Source organism: Camelus bactrianus, chromosome 22, assembly GCF_048773025.1.
Source record: "Camelus bactrianus isolate YW-2024 breed Bactrian camel chromosome 22, ASM4877302v1, whole genome shotgun sequence".
NCBI lineage: Eukaryota > Metazoa > Chordata > Mammalia > Artiodactyla > Camelidae > Camelus > Camelus bactrianus.
The window spans coordinates 15,026,612-15,044,383 of NC_133560.1; the positions used below are offsets into that span (position 1 = coordinate 15,026,612).

The 17,772-nt window shown below is 38.2% G+C and overlaps 1 protein-coding gene across 2 annotated transcripts in view; it reads right to left on the reverse strand.

Moving 5' to 3' along the window:
- Positions 1-17,772, reverse strand: part of LOC123613404 (teneurin-2-like) — a 394,217-nt gene that overhangs the window by 242,837 nt on the left and 133,608 nt on the right. The gene's annotated exons all lie outside the window — the stretch shown is intronic.

The following is a 17,772-nucleotide window of genomic DNA, read 5'->3' on the forward strand; positions in this document are numbered from 1 at the left end:
TTGAGAGCCTCCAGAGTATGTTACAAGTGCTACATCAAGTGCCAAGATTTTCTTTACACTGAATTTTTTAAACTTTCGATAAAAAAGTCACCAACAGCTATTCGAGTCTCTTTCTACTTGGTTGTTAGGAAAATTCTTTCTACTTTCATTATATTAAAGGCATCTTGAAAGGAAATTAACAGTTTGTCACCTTAGCAGTGTGAAATTATGCAGACAAAAAACTGTAATTTATAAAAGAGAATACCTTGTATTCATTTATATTCATCAGCGTTTACTAGGGATATCTGTATTTAGAGGATTTTTAAAGAAAGTACTTCATGAATTATAGAACTATCTCCAAACAGTTTGCTTAACTATGCCTACATTTTTATTCTGAGATCTCATCGAATTTCCAACCAGCAATGTTTTCATGACTCGCATGATGTACTAAGCTACGTCCACCCAGAGCTCAATGTGAAATAAATGTCACTGCGAGGTTAAAAACAAGTTTTAGCTCCTGTTTCTTAACTGTACTATATGCATATCACAACACACTACAATAAAATCAAAATTATTATTCAAATTTCTATGAGAATTGATATACATTTAACATTCATTGTATTTGCCTTGATAGTTATCTATGACTATGTGAATGTTATACACAACCTGATTTTGAAACTAGATTCAGCACATTTTTACACTTCCTATTAGTAATCATCCGACTCCCACCCGCCTTTAAGAGACCAAAATAGGCTCCTGAGGCCAATGATGTGACGAGCTATTCCACATCTGGTTATCGGAAGCATATTTCCTGATTTAAAAAAAAAATCACAAAAAGCTGTTTTTACATGCTTGGTTTCTCCTTCTGTTATTACCCATTTAACAGTAGTTTCACATACAGCCAGGCATGTGCCAAACATAGGGGCCAATAATAAAAAATACTGACTTAATATAATTTGCTTCCTTGGCTGCTAGGAAAGCAGAAAGCGTTGAAAAACTGTTTGGTGTTTATTAGTGAAGCTATTGTAGAGGGTGATTGGGGTTTCATTATAAGGGGCCTGCAAACATTTTTAGCACAAATGCCAATATACATTTTCGAATCGAGTGCAATTTTGAGCACTTTCGCTCAAATGGTTTTGCAGAATCTACAACTCAAATAAGAAGTATATTGTGTTTTAACACCACCACCAACTCCTCTACTATTTGTCGCATTGATCTCCATTGTGAATGCTTCAAATCTTTCCACTTTCATGAAATGTAATGGGCAAGTATATTCCTTGGAATCCCAAGGTATGATTAGTTACTAAGCAATCAGAAAAAAAATCACAGCAAGGCATACTTCGGAAAGAAATTAGAAAGAGGGAAAGATCACCTCTCTATTTGTGTTACATAGCAAGTCACACAATGCCTCATCGATGGTACTGTATATATTAGCTAACCACCGTGGGCTAGCTAGAAGCTCATACATCAATGAAAAGATCTTTGTCAATTGCTGTATGCCTCATTATCTCACTAAGATTTCTTGGCAACAATTAACAGTTACCCAATTCATAGAAATTGCCTTTATTATTTTTGAAGCAGCTACTTTCTTTGGCTTTAATGACTAAGAGAATAGAGACAGATGTCTCTGTTGCTAGGGAGACTGAATTAAAAAAAAAAAACCTTTGAGACGAAGTAAATAAGCAGCTACCATCTTTTTTTTTTTTTTAAAGGAGAATTCTGTTAGTTTTGAATTAACTATTTGTTTTAAAAACAAACCAGCAGTAGCTCCAGTTTTTGAAGGAAATACACTGGAATGGTTTATTACCATTCTTCTCTGACAGTAATAAATCATTAAAAAACAGGAAAGTAAAATAAGCCCACCTGTGCACTCAATATCAATTGAGGCTGATTATCAGAACCTAGTACTTTCTTTGTACTGGTACTTGAATTCAACAGGAATTACCTTTTTTATATGATCTGTCAATCCTCCATCACTAAAGAGAAAGCAGCCCTTCGCCTGAGTCAGAAGCACCTCCTTGCAGACAAGCCTGGCCCACTGAGTTCTTAGAGCTGATGCCCTCTTGTCACCCAGCTCCAAACTTACCGGCAGCCCCATACCCTGGACTCTGGACAAGTAAAGCGATGCAAGCCAGCAACGGCCCGGCGACTGGGCCTAACCCAAGTAACATTTCTTCTTTCAAATTTCTCTCTGCACTCATCCCTCCTCTTCTGTCTCTAATTTCTGATGCTCAATAGTACACCGAATGCATTTGTATTTTCTTGCATCTTTGAGCTGCACGTCCTGTCCAAACCCTCCCACCATCCTACACCTTCTATTAACATGCTTTAAGAGGGATGATGCCACCACGTGAAAAGAAAAACATGATCCTGTTCGAAATGAAATCACACAGAGTAGAAACAACTGCAGTTCACCTAAATTCTTTGAAGGAGCCCCAATCTCCTTTGACATCGGCACAAAGATCACTCAGACATCTTTTTCATCTGTTCTAATTAAACCATTACTGGGCATGAGCAATCAATTTAAGTATAGACTGAAGACTGAACGGGCATTCTGGGGGCCTAGTTTGCTGAAATATTAGTACAGTATATTAAAACGCAGGCAAACTGTTTATATTTTGTCTATTCTAAATGTTATATGCTACTGCTATAATTAAAAATTATCCATAGGATGTAAAACAACATGCAAAATAAAAGTTTTTTTTTCTTGTTTAAGAAAATGTTCAGAATTATGTTTGGCTTCTGTGGGCTGGGGATCTGAGCAGTATTCATAAAATTCCTCCTTTGTGAAGGTATATTTAAAGCTTCAAATGCTGGACTTTAAAAGTATGTAAGCAATTATAATTTGAAGACTTTCAGGACTTTCTATTAAAATTCTGGTTTGGTGAGATGTCATTAGTATGAAAGACAGACAATCATCAGGGTCACACCTGATGAAATTGGGTCCAAACCAAGGCGTGCAGCATTCTGGGTGAAGACAGCAGCTTTTCGCTTCATGATTCTGGGCTCGAATGACACTGCAACCATTTACTTGGGGTAGGATTTCAGTCAAGGGCTCGACCTCTCTAAGTCTGTTTTGTTGATGGTAAACTCTGAATATGGATCACCTCATAAGTTTCCTGCAAGGGTTAAAACGTTACAAGTATTTGGTCCAATGCCCAGCACTAAGGAAGCACTCCATAAACGGTCAGCATTGTTGTTGTTGTTTTATTATTATTAGCTGCTTAGTTTTTTGAGAATATTAATTGAAAATCAAGGTTTTATGGGAATTGGAGAAACAGCATTTTCTCTATGGCAATTACAATTGTATTGTTTAGAGATATTTGCATTAGACACCATTTGTGATCTATTTCCAAATACCGTTATCATGTTGCATGATTTCATTATATCATGAGGCTGGGTTAATTTTCATCATAGTCTGTTCATCCCAGCAAAGCCAACTAGCTCATGCTACACTGAGCATGACCTGCTCTACCCTAAAGGGTTACCGCTCCCTTTACAAACATCACCCTCCCAACATCTTGCCAGAGACTACCCTCTCTTTACTGGAAATGTATTTACTTCAGCTATTAAAATTTCCTGATGAACTTCAACTACCTTATATCACCGTCTTAGAGCAGAGATTTTCAGCTTTGAGCACCAAACACAGAAATATTGATTTAACAAATGTTTACCAGGCACCTACTGTATGCAAGGTACTAGTCCAGGTACCAGAAATACAATACTAGACAAATCAGAGTAAATTCCTACTCTCTTGGTTCCCACACTCTAGTGATAGGAGGTAAAAAATAAATAAATAAAACATAATCCAATGAATAAGTTGGTCTCAGTAACTTGGGAAAGAAAAAAGTGAGTTGATTTGAGACTATCCTGCTGACAGTCAGGGAAGGTTATCCCCTAGTTTGTGGCCTCCCTTGACATGTGCTGCACAACTCCACAAGGTCCTGCTTATGTAGACTCCAACAAGATGGGCTGTGAGCTAAGAGCTAAATGGCACAAAAGGAATGGCCAGGCAAAGACCTAGGTAAAGAGCAGGAGAAGGGAAAAGACAGAACAAAGATCCTAGAGAAGAAATGAGCTTTGGATGCTCAAACAGAATGCAGGACAGTTGACGGCAGCACATGAGCATGGAAGCAAATGCCCAGAGATCAGGTGGGAAAGGTAGGTGTTATGGTTCTCAGGCTCAATTACGTGGTATCACACAGCTTTGGCAAAATATGGGTATTTGGCCCCACTTTATTGCCAGAGAAGAGATTCTTGTCTCCTGCAGGAAAGAATTTAAGAGTGAGACTTAGTAAAGTGATAGCAGATTTATTTGGGGATAGATACACACTTCATAGACAGGGTGTGGGCCATCTCAGAAGGTGAGAGGTGGCCCCAGAGCATGGGATCCTTAGTTTTTATGGGCTGGGTAATTTCATAAGCTAATGATAGGAGGATTATTCCAGCTGTTTTGAGAAAGGGGCAGGGATTTCCTGCAATTGGACCTCTGCCCACTTTTTGGCCTTTTATGGTTAGCCTGGGAACTGTCATGGCGCCTGTGGGTAAATCATTAGCATGTTCATGTATTTCAATAAGCCTAGAATGAGGCTCAAGGTCTACTGGAAGTTGAATCTTCTGCCATCTTTAGCCAAGTTGGTTCTAACAAGTTTGTGTTCTATCTTTAATTGCTGTGTCATTCCTTTAATGGTTGTGCCCTGCCTCCTTCCCTCCTGTCTCAATTACAGACTAATTAAATCACACTCACTAAAGGTGGAGTCCAAGATCTGTGTATGTATGTATATGTGTGTGCGTGTGTGTGTGTGTGTGTATGTTTTATGGTTCCCTAGATGATATTAAAATGCAACCAGCATTAAAAGCCATTGATAAACAGCTTTGTAGACCCTGATAAAGAGTGATGATTGCTATGCTGTGTTTTCATTAATGTTTCTGGTTAATGTTTAGTGTCTCAGCTCCCCATTTAAAGTTTGCATTCCAGGCATTTCTAAACATCATACCTTTGCAAGATTGCACTAGAAAACTATGTATGCAAGAATTGTATTGTTGTGTAAGATGCACAATACAAGGCTATGATTGTCTTCTGTGTGCCTATATCAGTTTCAAGTGCATGAGAGAAAGAGACTCATGCTTCTAGGCATGTTCCCAATTACATTTTAAAAAATAAACAAACAGGTGCATGCAAACACCAGCACTTAGCAGCTGGCTCCTGTGCATTTGCTCCAGGGACATGAAGATACTGGTTAGAAATTCTCCAAAGTATTTAAAAAGAAGACAAAGGAAGGTTATTTTTATTTTTTGGTTAGGAGGTGAACAATACCAGGACCTTCTGGGCCACAAGGAAGAAAGTTAATACTGCCAAGTGCTGATAAACATACATCAAGATATTCATCTCGCCAGAGACCCAGTGATTTCTCTAAGAGGAGAGAAATGTTCCCTTGATCTTTAAAGTTTTCACAGAGCTACAGAGGTAAGATCCTGAGGAAGTTCACACAGAAAGCGGGAGGGAGAGCGTAAGCAAAAAATTGTGGTGTTTGAAAACGACTGTTGGCACATGTAGAATTCCAAAGAGTCATTCCAGGATTGTTTGAGGGAGGTCTAGCTGTGACATCTGTCACCACCATGGCAGCCAGGGTTGGTTTTGATAAATCTCTGCTTTCTATGCTCACTTAAAGAGAAGGCCCTTCCCAAATGGAAGAGAATCATCCTTCAATTTTGGTTGACAGGAATCCCCAGAGAGGCTTCTGGGTAATGCAGGATGGGAAAGAAATTACATCCTGGTAGCTTACTCCTGACATTCTGAAAGTAGGGCACAAAAGTAGCTGTGAGCACTCCAGACTCACATCAGCAATCTTCCTTCCTGTATTGTTCAGAAATTTGACCTGTAGGTACGGCCAACCTTAAACAAGGCTTTCCACATCATACAATATTCACATATGCTTTGACACTCTGATTCTAGTTATTTTTAAAAGGGTTTTGAATTTGAACCTAGGTTTGACTATTACTTCTGCCACTTACTAACTGTATGACCTACAGAAACCTCTACCAGATGCAATCTCCATGAAGATGGGGGTTTTAATCTGATTTTGTATAAGGATACACCATTTTAAATAATTAAAATCAGATCCTGATTTTTCATACAGACACACCATTAAAAATCTAAAATCATGAATATATATATGTTCATGTATAACTGAAAAATTGTGGAATTTGACACAACATTGTAAAATGATTATAAATCAATAAAAAATGTTTAAAAAAAAACCTAAAATCAGATCCAAGCAAAAACTCAAAAGAACTTTAAAGTCTTTGTCTCTTTTCCCTCATTTTTTGCATCTTTAAAATGGAATATTACAGTATGTCATAGATTTTTTTTAACTATTAAATGAAATAACACATGTAAAACATTTTGTGCATAGCAAAGGAATGGTAAACATTCAATATTATTAGTCACAGAAAAATCAGTGTGAGTATAATGTCTTTTAGCAAAATATTGATAATGATAAGATAACCTTGCAATTAACTGCAAATATTTTAACAAAAGAAGGGTGATCTCTCAGGCTACCTTAACAATCATTATCTTGGGTATATGATCCCAAACATAGGCTGCAAACTTCAAACTAAGTTTCTAACAATGGCTAGAAATTACACCCAGGTCTTCAATTCACCTATTCCAGCATCTTTGCTCTGAAAACTCCTCCACTTTCATTCTGAGCTCAGTCTAGGAAACAATAAAATCACCATGGTGACAACTGCCCCCTCTTTAGAGCACATTCAAATTTATGTTGAGTTCTGCTTGAATGCTACAGAGTCTTGCCTTTGAATTGTCTCTTGGAGTCACTCCAAGGTCAGAGGAATTTCCTTATCACTTAAGGTGGCCTTCAAGGATACAAAACAGCAATCTGGAGTTCATGATCTCCAGTTGATAAATCTGAAAATAAATAATTCTATCATAGTTGAATCAGGCAAATAATTTACTAGGGCCCCTGAGTTAAAGAAGTTGTAGGTGATGCTGTGACTAAGAGCCTCGTACAACGAAAAAGTATGTATAATGCCTTTCTTTTGCCTGGAATATTTGGTCAAGACATTCACTGAATGGGTATTAACTTGTTCAGAAAGCTGCCATTTACAATACATAACGTCAGCTTGGGTTCTGATAGGGACATAACTGAGCAAACAAACATGGGTCTTTTTGTTTTCTATTAAACAATGATGGCTTGAATTACACTGTGAAAAAATTGTTATGTCAATAGGAACTGAAAAACAAAATGCAGGTACAGCTGATTGATGAAGAGAAGGTTTAGAGAGTACAGAAGGTATGTGTGTGGCATGTCCCATGGAGTGTAGCAGGAATCAAATGAGATACTGCATGTATGTTAGTTCCTAGCAGAACCAATCCATGACATTACGTGGTCTCTGTACGTGAGCTATTATTCAGTTCCAGAATTTATTATTATTATTGTTGTTGTTATTGAATTTCACCATTTGGTCTGAAATATAACTACACTTTGGGAAAATTCTCAATCTGCTTTGTATACATAAAGAACTAAAATGGTTCTCTCTAAAGCAATCCCACAACACGGAGCTTGACAGGTAATTAGAGGCAAAATCTTGGATATCATATTGACATCTTCAGACTATTAGTCAGTCTAGGGTTGTGTTTGAGAAAGTAGTCAGAACTTAACTGCTTTGCAATGAATTTGGGAAAGAGTGATGCAACATTCCTTATTACAAAATATCTATAACCTTCCTCTCCCTGTACTCCCGCTAAAAAATCACCATTCTTGTACCTGAGATAGAAAGCACACCAAAAGCGGAATCATCCTATAAATGGCTGATTTCACACATCTTTAATATTCGATGTATACAAAGAGGAAGCTCCAGAGGGACAGAGCAGGCAACTTTTCTGAAAGCATTTCCCTTGACAACCTCGACTTAAAACACACAGACACACATACGCAGGACCACAGTACAGAATTAATCCACGAATCACTCAGCTTCATGTCCTGTGAAAACAGCAATACCGCTGTGAGGGAGCATAATCTCTTTGCTCTCCACTGCACTACTGAAGTGATCTTCCACCCCACGGCTGGCAATGCATTAGAACTGATGTGATCCTTCAAGAAAACTCAGTGGTCAGTCATATTTCTTCTCCTGAAGCCCCCATGGTCATAGAGGCATCCCAGGAGTGACATGTGTGTGCACTTTGGGTCTCCTGAATCAATTTAATATCTCAATTTGTGCTACCAGTGTTTCATCTGACTGTGAAAACACTTCTGTGTTGACACTGGTGACCTCACTGAAGGTCATCTATCTTCTACATTTTCAATTAGTTCACTTATGCGCTCTATGCCAAGCCCATCAAAGTTTTCGGATGTAATCACACAAATAAAAAATGAACTCAGTGAAGGAGCCTGACGAGACAGAATTCACTCCTTCATTCAGAACTGTTCACTGAGCACTTAGAATGTCCCAACCAGTTGGTTAGGACTTGGGGACAGAGCACTTAGGAAGCCAGCCACAGTGGCTGCCCTGGAGGAACTCAGTTTCCTAAGGTGGAAAGCCTGAATCAAACTGGCCATTCCAAAAAGGTTTCCTGAATTTAAATTAAAAAAAAGCAGTGGTCACTGATGACCCTCAATTGAATGTTGTCATTTAGAGAAGAGGTTTTCCAATAATTGTCCACAGCCCAGTGCTGCCTCACTGACCCCCACTTACACCACTCCTTGGCGAAATGAGGAAATGAGAGCTTCACTGGCCTTATATTCCACGAATTCTCCATGTAAACCCTCCATCCTCGTCACAGTCTTCCCTGTTTTCTCACTGCTTTTTTTTTTTCTTTTTCTATTTTTTTTTTTTTTTTTTTTGCCAGGTTCCTCCCAGGCAGGATTTCCCCATCATATTTCCATCACTAACTTCGCAACAGTCACCATCTCATACCATCAGCATTATTTCTTAATATTTTTACTTATCTTGAAGAATTTTTGTTCTTTAAACACACTCTTTTAAAAGTCAATTATAAAAGACTTAAGTATACAAAACAGTCCTATTTACTATGAATACGAGGTGGCTGTTAAAATTAATTTAATTTTTAAAATGCTCCTAATTGCAAACTAGATACAGTTAGCTAATGGAAGCTCTGAGTCCGAGCCTATCTTTTTTTTTCCCCCCTAAAATAGAGAAAAGAACGAGTTTAAGGAAGTTGTTAAAACTCATATAGAGGCAAACTGAGATGCACTTCTTGAAGTGATGGATTTATCAGAGAAATCTGAAATGGGAATAACTTCCTCATCGTTCTGCTTCCCTGTTTCACTCTTCTATTAATCACTTAAACATCCTGTACCACCAGGGATACTTACATTGCTTTTTTTGGTAACAATGTTAAATAATAACAAAAATAGTGAGGATGCCTTTGCCACGACTAATAGTAGTAATAATAATAACAATAAAATAACAATTAAAATCATAATGATAAAAATTAAAGTGCTTACTCCAAGTCCAGCCCTGTTTTAAGCACTTTTACACATCATAACTAACTGACTCCTCCTAATAGCCCATGAGGGAAGCACTTTTACACTTAAGAACCTGCAGCTCTAAAAAGTGTGGTAACTTGCTCAAGCTCACAGACCTGTCAAGTTTAAGGGCAGTCACTGACCAAACCTCAGCTCTAAGTCAGACAGACCTTGTTTCCAGCTTCACCATTTACTTTGCAACCCCTGGCAAGCCGTTTTAATGCCACATTGCAGGAGAAACAGAAACCTGGAGAGGTAAGAATTAAATTATACTTTTCCCACTATTACTTAGGTCGGAATTCACCTTCTGAGGTTCTACTGACATGACCTTTCTCATTCACATAATTATAAACTGAAAAAATTAGTCCACTACAAGGTAATTGCTTGCCTTTTTAAAGAGAGTAGAGTATGTTAAATAAGCTGGTAAAGAGAAGCTTGTAAGTCTCTTTTTTCTTTTTTTTTCTTTTTTTTCTTTCTTTTTTTTTTTTGCTTTCTAAAAAGTTCAATTGCATCGGAAGTGCAAGTTGGTTCTTGTGGAAAAATGAAATAAGTGATATGAAATTCAGAGGAAAGAGTTATCAGTGTGGTTATCATTGCGGCAGCGCACAGAGGGAAAGCACCAGAGACGGAGCGGCACAGAATGAGCCGTGAATGATGGCTGGGGACTTGATAAACACGCTGCAGAATAATCACACGGGCTACTTACTGAGGGCCTGTTACATCCCGGCTACCGTGCTAGACATTCACTGCCAACCCCTTCAAAACGGTCACCGCGACGTTAGCCGGGAGCTGATATCATCTCATTTTATAGATGAAGAAAGTGAGACTCAGATAGTAAACAACCTTCTCAAGGTTAAAGAGCTAACAAGTGGCAGCAGAAAGATTCAAACCCCGCTCCCTTCCTCTCTTCCTCCTCCACCTCCTCTTTCCTGAGTCCTACCAGCTTTTGCAGAATGAGCTTTCAGGCTTTGTCCAAGCATGTCCTTGTCCAGCCTGGGTTCAGAACCAGAGGGGGTTGGTCTGAGTCCGTCTTAAAAACCAGACTGGGTCCGACTTAAGCTGGACTGGGTCCAGGGTGAGGACTTGGGTGAATGAAATTTTGTTTCAAGGCTAAACAAGTAGGTTAACCTTACAGAAAGATGATCTTGAATTACAGTGGAGGACTTTCATTCAACTTAAATAAGGTTATCCATTTATGAGGTGCCCTAGAGAAAAAGGGGTCTCCACCAGGCCCTCACTCCTAAGGGACAATCATTATTCCTCCTCTACAGTTGCCAGTGACCAGGAAGCGACCTGCTGGGACACCACACTTACTCTAGAGCCCAGAGGGGATCCTGGGGGAACTGGCAGAAGTTGGCAAACGGTGAGGATTCCTTCCAAAGCCAGCTCTCCCAGACCTCTGTGATACCTGGTCAAGAGTGGAAAGTAAAATTTCATGGAGTCTTTTCTTTGCAAGCTCAGATTAGCAGGAAAAAAAAGCATTGAGAATGAATCCTGTCTCTCCCTGGTATCTCCCAGATACTGCTTCTTGTTTGTTTCATTTTCTGTTCAGAGAACTTGGCATGGCAACTGGCAGATGGGGGGCCCCCCAAGCATGGCAAGACAGAAGGGTGGACTGCGCTCTGTCTGTGGCTCGGGTCCTACCCAGTGCTGCCAGCTCTCAGGGGAGCTGTCTGAGTCTTTCTTCCTTCTGGCTGTCTTTGAGAGTGGCTCTGGATCTTGGGAGGGTAATATCTTTCTCACTCTTTTGGGGGACTCATCTTGTGTCCATGGGGTTGTTCAATACTGTCAGGAGTATTTACTGTTTGCCCTGGCTGAAACCTGACAAGATATTCAAAAGGACTATTTTTTACGTGGACCTATGGTCAGCAGTTGACCCAATTAAAAGTTGATATTCAGAGCCTTATAGGAACTTTTTTCAGGTCTCCTTCCTAAAGGTTAAATGAAACTACACAAGGGAAAGACAGACATTCAGAAACAATTGTGGAAGATTTTACTAACACATTCCAAAGACACAGAGCTCTGTATCTCGAACACAGGAATCTTGTGATTTCCAACTGAGAGGAAGACCTTCTTCCTGATATAAAGAAGGAACTGGAGGACACTGCCTTTGGACGGCTGGATCAGCTTCTGGACATCATTCAGGTTACAGCCCAATTCTTTGAGAAATGTAAGAACAACTGTATTTGTCTTACAAATTGGGTCTTTACAAGAACAGAAATGTGACTCCAGAAATAACTCAAAGCCTACTTAACCCTTTTATCAACCCCTAAACCTCGCCCATCCCTCTGAAAGGATTACAGGTATTGTAAAAATCTACATTGAGGGGACAAAAATCCCTTTTCTGAGAAACTGAAATCCTTTCTCTGGGCCTTTGGGATGTAAATATTCTACCTGGCCTTCTCTAAGAACCCAGAACCATCTCTTGAAATGCAAACTTCAGGAGGCTATTTGGAAACTGGGTGAATAAAAAAAATCTTTAAAGTCTTCTCCACAAATATTAGTAAAAGCTATAGCCATCTGAGAAGGTAACATTAACTTATTCTATATGCCAGAAATGCAATTCGGATTCAACTGTTTCTTTATAAATTAGTGACTTTCTCGTTATCTTCCTTGTCTCATGGCTAAAATTTAAAAATGAAAACTCTAAGACATCAGTAAGTTTATATATGTCTACGTATATACATATATACGTTTTCCTACCTCCAGATGATATTACCAAAATCAGTTCATAAAGGGCTCTACTTAATTGTCTCAAAGACAAACAGCCATTTATATAAATCAAGTATATTCTCAGAAATACAGAAACTAACCAAACTGTTTTTGAAGTTCACGTGATCTAGGATAATCTTCAATAAATAAAAGCTAGTTTAAGTTTGTTGGTTTCAGTGAAAACAGGTGTGTTTTTAGTGTTACCAATATTAAACATAATACTTCTATTCTACCTAGGTTTACTAAAATTCAAGTAAGCACAAGTTATCTCTCTTACAGAATCCGTCGGCAAGAAAGATAACTTAGGATGATGGCTAGCTGTCTAATGTCTCATGAAATTTTCATTAGTAACCTAAACGTAATTTTTATGAATAAATAAATTAAATAGATGCAAGTAAGATCAATGTTTATAAATGACCTTTTCAACAGTAATTATGCTTTATGGCATGTCTATTTAAAATAGTTTCCAAGATCTTTTTGGTAAATTGAAACCTTAATGTTGCATTCACCTTCCTTGACTTAAGACGGGATAATGGTCCAAGAAACCCATTGTAAGTTGAAAATACGAAGTTGAAAATGCACTTAATACATCTAACCTACCAAACATCATAGCTTAGCTTAGCCTACCTTAAAGGTGTTCAGAACACTTATATCAGCCTATAGTTGGGCAAAATCACCGAACACAAAGCTTGTAAGAAAAGAGTTGGACACCTCATGGACTCTACTGAGAACTGTATTGAAAGTGAAAAACAGAATGGTTGTATTGATGGTTTACACTCTCATGATCGCATGGCTGACTGGGAGCTGGGGCTCATGGCCACTACCCAGCCTCACGAGAGAGTCATGTACCTGAAAAAAGCGCAAAATTCAAAATTCAAAGAATGGTTTCTACTAAACATGTATCTCCTTTGCACCATCATAAAATTGAAAGAAATCTTGAGTCAAACCATCCTTAGTCAGGGACCGTCTGTAGTGAGGTAAATTCAGTGATGAATATTCATTGAGTAACTAGATTATTTCCAAATAAGATAAAATACTGAAACATTAATTACTGAACACAGGTTTATCCACTTTTGGTTTCTCTGTTTTACAGAGGAACTAAAGATATTTGTAACTCTAGAATCAAGCCTCTTGGCACTTTCATAGTCACGTACAGAGCAGGGAAAACTTCGAGTCACCTGCTGCCAGGGCTTCCAGCTGCGATGTTGGTAACAATGAACTGTTTCCACACTCAGATCGTAAGTGTCCTTTTCAATGTCTACTTAGTGCCCCGTTTTTTACATTTTTTTGTACATTTTGTTGGTGAGTTTGCTATTTAAAAGTGACCCTGAAGCGTGGCACTGAAGGGCTGACTAGTGAGCTTAAGTGCAATGTGACTTATGGGGGAAATTCGTGCCCTCGGTAAGCTTTGTTCAGGTGCGAGTTACGCTGCTGTCTTCTGTGAGTTCACTGTTAACAGTCAACAATACATATTAAATAAGAAGCCTTTAAACAGAAACACACATCAACAAGGTGATGTATTGATCTGTTGACTGGCTGATAAAAACGTGGCGACCACAGTGCTACACTTACCTAATCTTCTACTCCCACCAGGAGCAATGTTTCAGCATTTGTTAACTCAGTGTTCCAGGCAACTTTATAGAACATGACGACCACAAAGAAGGAGAACCAAGTGTATTTATTTATTTCCCCTATGTTCTTGACATTTAACTCTTTGTATGAATGTGATTCTATATTCTTAAGTCCTTTCTTAAGATGCCTACTTTTGTAACCCATTTTTTTAATGGACCTCGGTGTGATATGCATGAACACAACACACACACACACAAGCAAATATCCATTTAAAGACCTTAACTGTAACCTTTTGATTTATAATTTATGTTATGTGGGATGATATTTAATTTATATTAAATTGATCTTTTAACAATATATTTTTATCTTTTAGTTTTCCAGTCAAATTGGATTCATTTGCTTACTGTCCTCTATTTACTCAACACCTTGTTAAACTGCCTGGTGTCACCCAAATTCTGTCTGTTTGTTTATCCTGGTTTGCACAGTTTTAACGATACAACAAACACCTATAGAATACTTTTCTTCTTTTTGTAACTGTTTTGTAATAGTAAACTAAGTCATTCAAAGATATTCCCTCTCTCTCAATTTTCCCAATGAACTGCTTAAAAACGTAAAAAGCATCTTATAATTATTTTTCTTAGTTTGTATTACAAACATCTCACTGATTTATATATTCAGGGATTTGAACACCAAAATCTGCATCCAGTGATGGTTGGAAAAAAAATAAGCACACTCGTCTCGTTTCAGCATAAGTGACAACAGGGGACGTTTACAAAACAATCCATCCTTTAGAAAGTTATGTAATTAATTTTCTAGATCATAGCTTGTCAGATCATATTCATAATAAAACACATGCCTTTCTCTAGATCCCATATTTTTACTGCTCAAAATATACTCACTCAGTGGAACAGTATCTGGAGAAACAGTTTAGACCAAAAAACTTCATTCTTCTCCCTCTTAACTATGCAAACTTGAGCAAGATATGTAACCTCTTGGGACTTCAGTTTTTAGGATTAAAGAGGACTTTGTTTATATGTTAAATAAAATAATTTATGTTAAAGAAAAAACCTTTTAAAATGGGGGATATGGTATACATTTAATAACTATGTGTATCATATATTAGTTCTGGTTATGTAAGTTCTGTTTTATTCTTAAAATGTTCAAGAATATATTTTGTGAAATGTGTAATATTGCAAGACTTTAAGCGAGACAATGTGAAATATTTAAAGAAAACCTGTTGTAAATCTCACAATGTTAAGCAGCAACTCAGGCATGTAATGTAGGCAAAAAAAAAATCTCAAAATGCACTCATCTTAAAGGTTAGATGTTGAGTATGAAAGGGTGTTTCTCTGTTGGTAAAAAAAGAAAAGGGAAAAAAGAGCTCAGTGTAATACTTTCGAAATGGTGCTAATAATTTCAGTTCTTGCATAGAAGTGGATTTTAAACTAGAGAAAAAAATGTGTTAATCTTTTATTTTTCTTTAGAAAGAGACTTGGTCACTTACATATTCAGCACATACTGATTATTATGAACTCTTTAAATGGGAAAGAAAGTGAAAAAATGTCTCACTTGCATTCTACTGATAGGGAATAAATCCACACATCACCCACTGCAGGATGTGTTGCTGAAAACACAGCCTTCATGTAGGTCTGTTGACTTTCCCAAAATTTCTACCTAAAGTGGGGTTTCATTTTAATATCAGAAACATTGATTCTGTTTAGCCTTTATCAAAGGCAATCTTTCAAAGTATCAGGGTGTTTTTTTTTTCTATGATTTAAAATTTTCTTTCTCTTTCATCTTCATTTTTAAAATAGTGAAAAATAGCCCCAAAGCATATGATGACAAGATCATTTCTTGCATTCCATCCTCGTCCGGTTGAAAGCAGATACGACTGCCTTAGAATTATGAGAATCTACAGTTAAATCTAGTGTTTTCTATGAGTCCACCGTGGAGTAAAAACCATTACACGCACTACCAGTTAAGCCAAAGGAGCCACACGGAAAAGCTTAAGGTGGATCCCTGGCTGGAGAAGCTGTACACTTTATGATACTGTCTCTTATGAACAAGAGAGTAGCATTTGAAACTTCAAACATAAACCTAAGTGAAAAGAAAAAAGCTAGAGGTGGCCTAGGAGGAAACTGAAAACCTGGGCAAACCCCAGCGTATGTTTATAAAACGTGGGGAAGCTACCCTCATTTATTGTCTTGGGGCTGCAAATGATGCTCTGAACGAACAGCAGAGGGCAGAGGCCTTGCAAAGTCCTTTTCCAAGTAGGTAGGTATTTCTTGACAACAGGTTGAATAGACTATAGAAATACAATGCTGACGGTTAGCATGAAGCCCTTCTTACAGTTATTATTTTAAGTAGTAGTTTCCTGCAAACCAAGCCCCGCCTCACTGACTGGCTTATTATTCAGCCAACATTCAAAGCACTGCTGGTTGCAATAGTAAATCATCAAAGCACTGCACTCCCTAACAGAATGATGGCAAAACCTAACGAGAGCATTGAGAATACATAATGAATTTTCAGGCCAGCACGTTAGACAGATCCCAAGATTCTGAGATTTGCTTTATTGTCAAGGAAATTCCTAAGGCCATGGAGCCTTGTCTGTCTCTCCCCACACCTACATGCTCTTCCTCATTATCCTGCCTGTTTCCCTGACCTCCATGTCCCAAAGATCCATCTTTTTCAGAAAACCTTATCAAAAGGTTAAGTGATAAGATTAGGATGATGGACAAGAAAAACAGGGGACAACTGCTGGATCTAACAAGGTCAGGGAAATCCTCTGGGAATCCTAAGCACAGATCTCATCCTCCCAAGCAGGCTCCATTCTTGCAGGTCCTGTCCCACCAAACTCACCTCCTCTAACTCTGCAGCGCTGTCATCTAGTACTTGCTCTGGGAAAGGACAGATGGGCTAGGATGGGACAGGCCGGAAACTATAGTTTGACTATATGCCCTTCTGTTTCTTCCAAAGTTTGTCAACTTTTGTCAACAATATGTATAATGGATTTCCTGAGCACTAGGTGACCCTTGCTTAAAAACAGAAGCAAGGATGAACCCAAGCTTCCAAGACAGGAAGTGGAACCAGGAGATGATCTGGGAGGGGATGGCCCCTGATCTGTGTGCAAGCAACTTTAAAGTCAGAGATGTGCTCTAACTAAAAGCAAGATTTCCTTGTACAACCCAGTTTGGATCTGACCTCCAAGACACTAGGAACAACTATGCTCCAGAGAAAGTTAGGGTGTTGGCTGAGCATTACTGAATCTAATGCCTTTCCCAGAATGAAAGCACAGTACAATCCAAAAAGAAACCACTAATACTCTGATGGAGGACTGTTCCCACTCAGACCATACACCCAAGAAAATATATGAGAACATAAGAATGATGTGGAAAAGCAGCAGTAGTAGAAAGGTCCATTTCAAGCAAGCCGCTTGGACTTCAGTTTCTTTGCCAACAAAATGGAGTTAAAACTGCTGGTAACATTCATTTATCCCCGACTATGTGTTCAACTACCAGGGTAAGTACCTTATTGCATCATCTGCTTTAATTGTCACTACAGCTGCATGAGATTCTGATTCAGGCATTATATTATCCACTCCATAAGTATTTCCTAAACGGACTGTTTCAACCAGGCTGTCTGATGACTGTATTATACACACCTCCTTCATGGAGGCATTTACATTATCATCCCTCCCTCAAACCCATTCTCACTCCACATAAGACCTACCCTTTACTCATTGCCTCATTTTCATTGAAAATCGCTTGCAAGCAATAATAAAAAAAAAAACAGAGAAAAAGAAAAAAGAATTTAATCCAGATACTTTTTCTATTTATCCATCAGATCCCTTACAAATATCTACTATATCTCTTTTCATACTTTATCCTTGGCCATAAAATCTCTCTACATACTCAAATTACTGAAATCATTCTGTAACTGATGTTTTTGCTAAGTCAGATGTCCCCCGTCTCCAAATTAGAATTGCATGATGCATTAACTG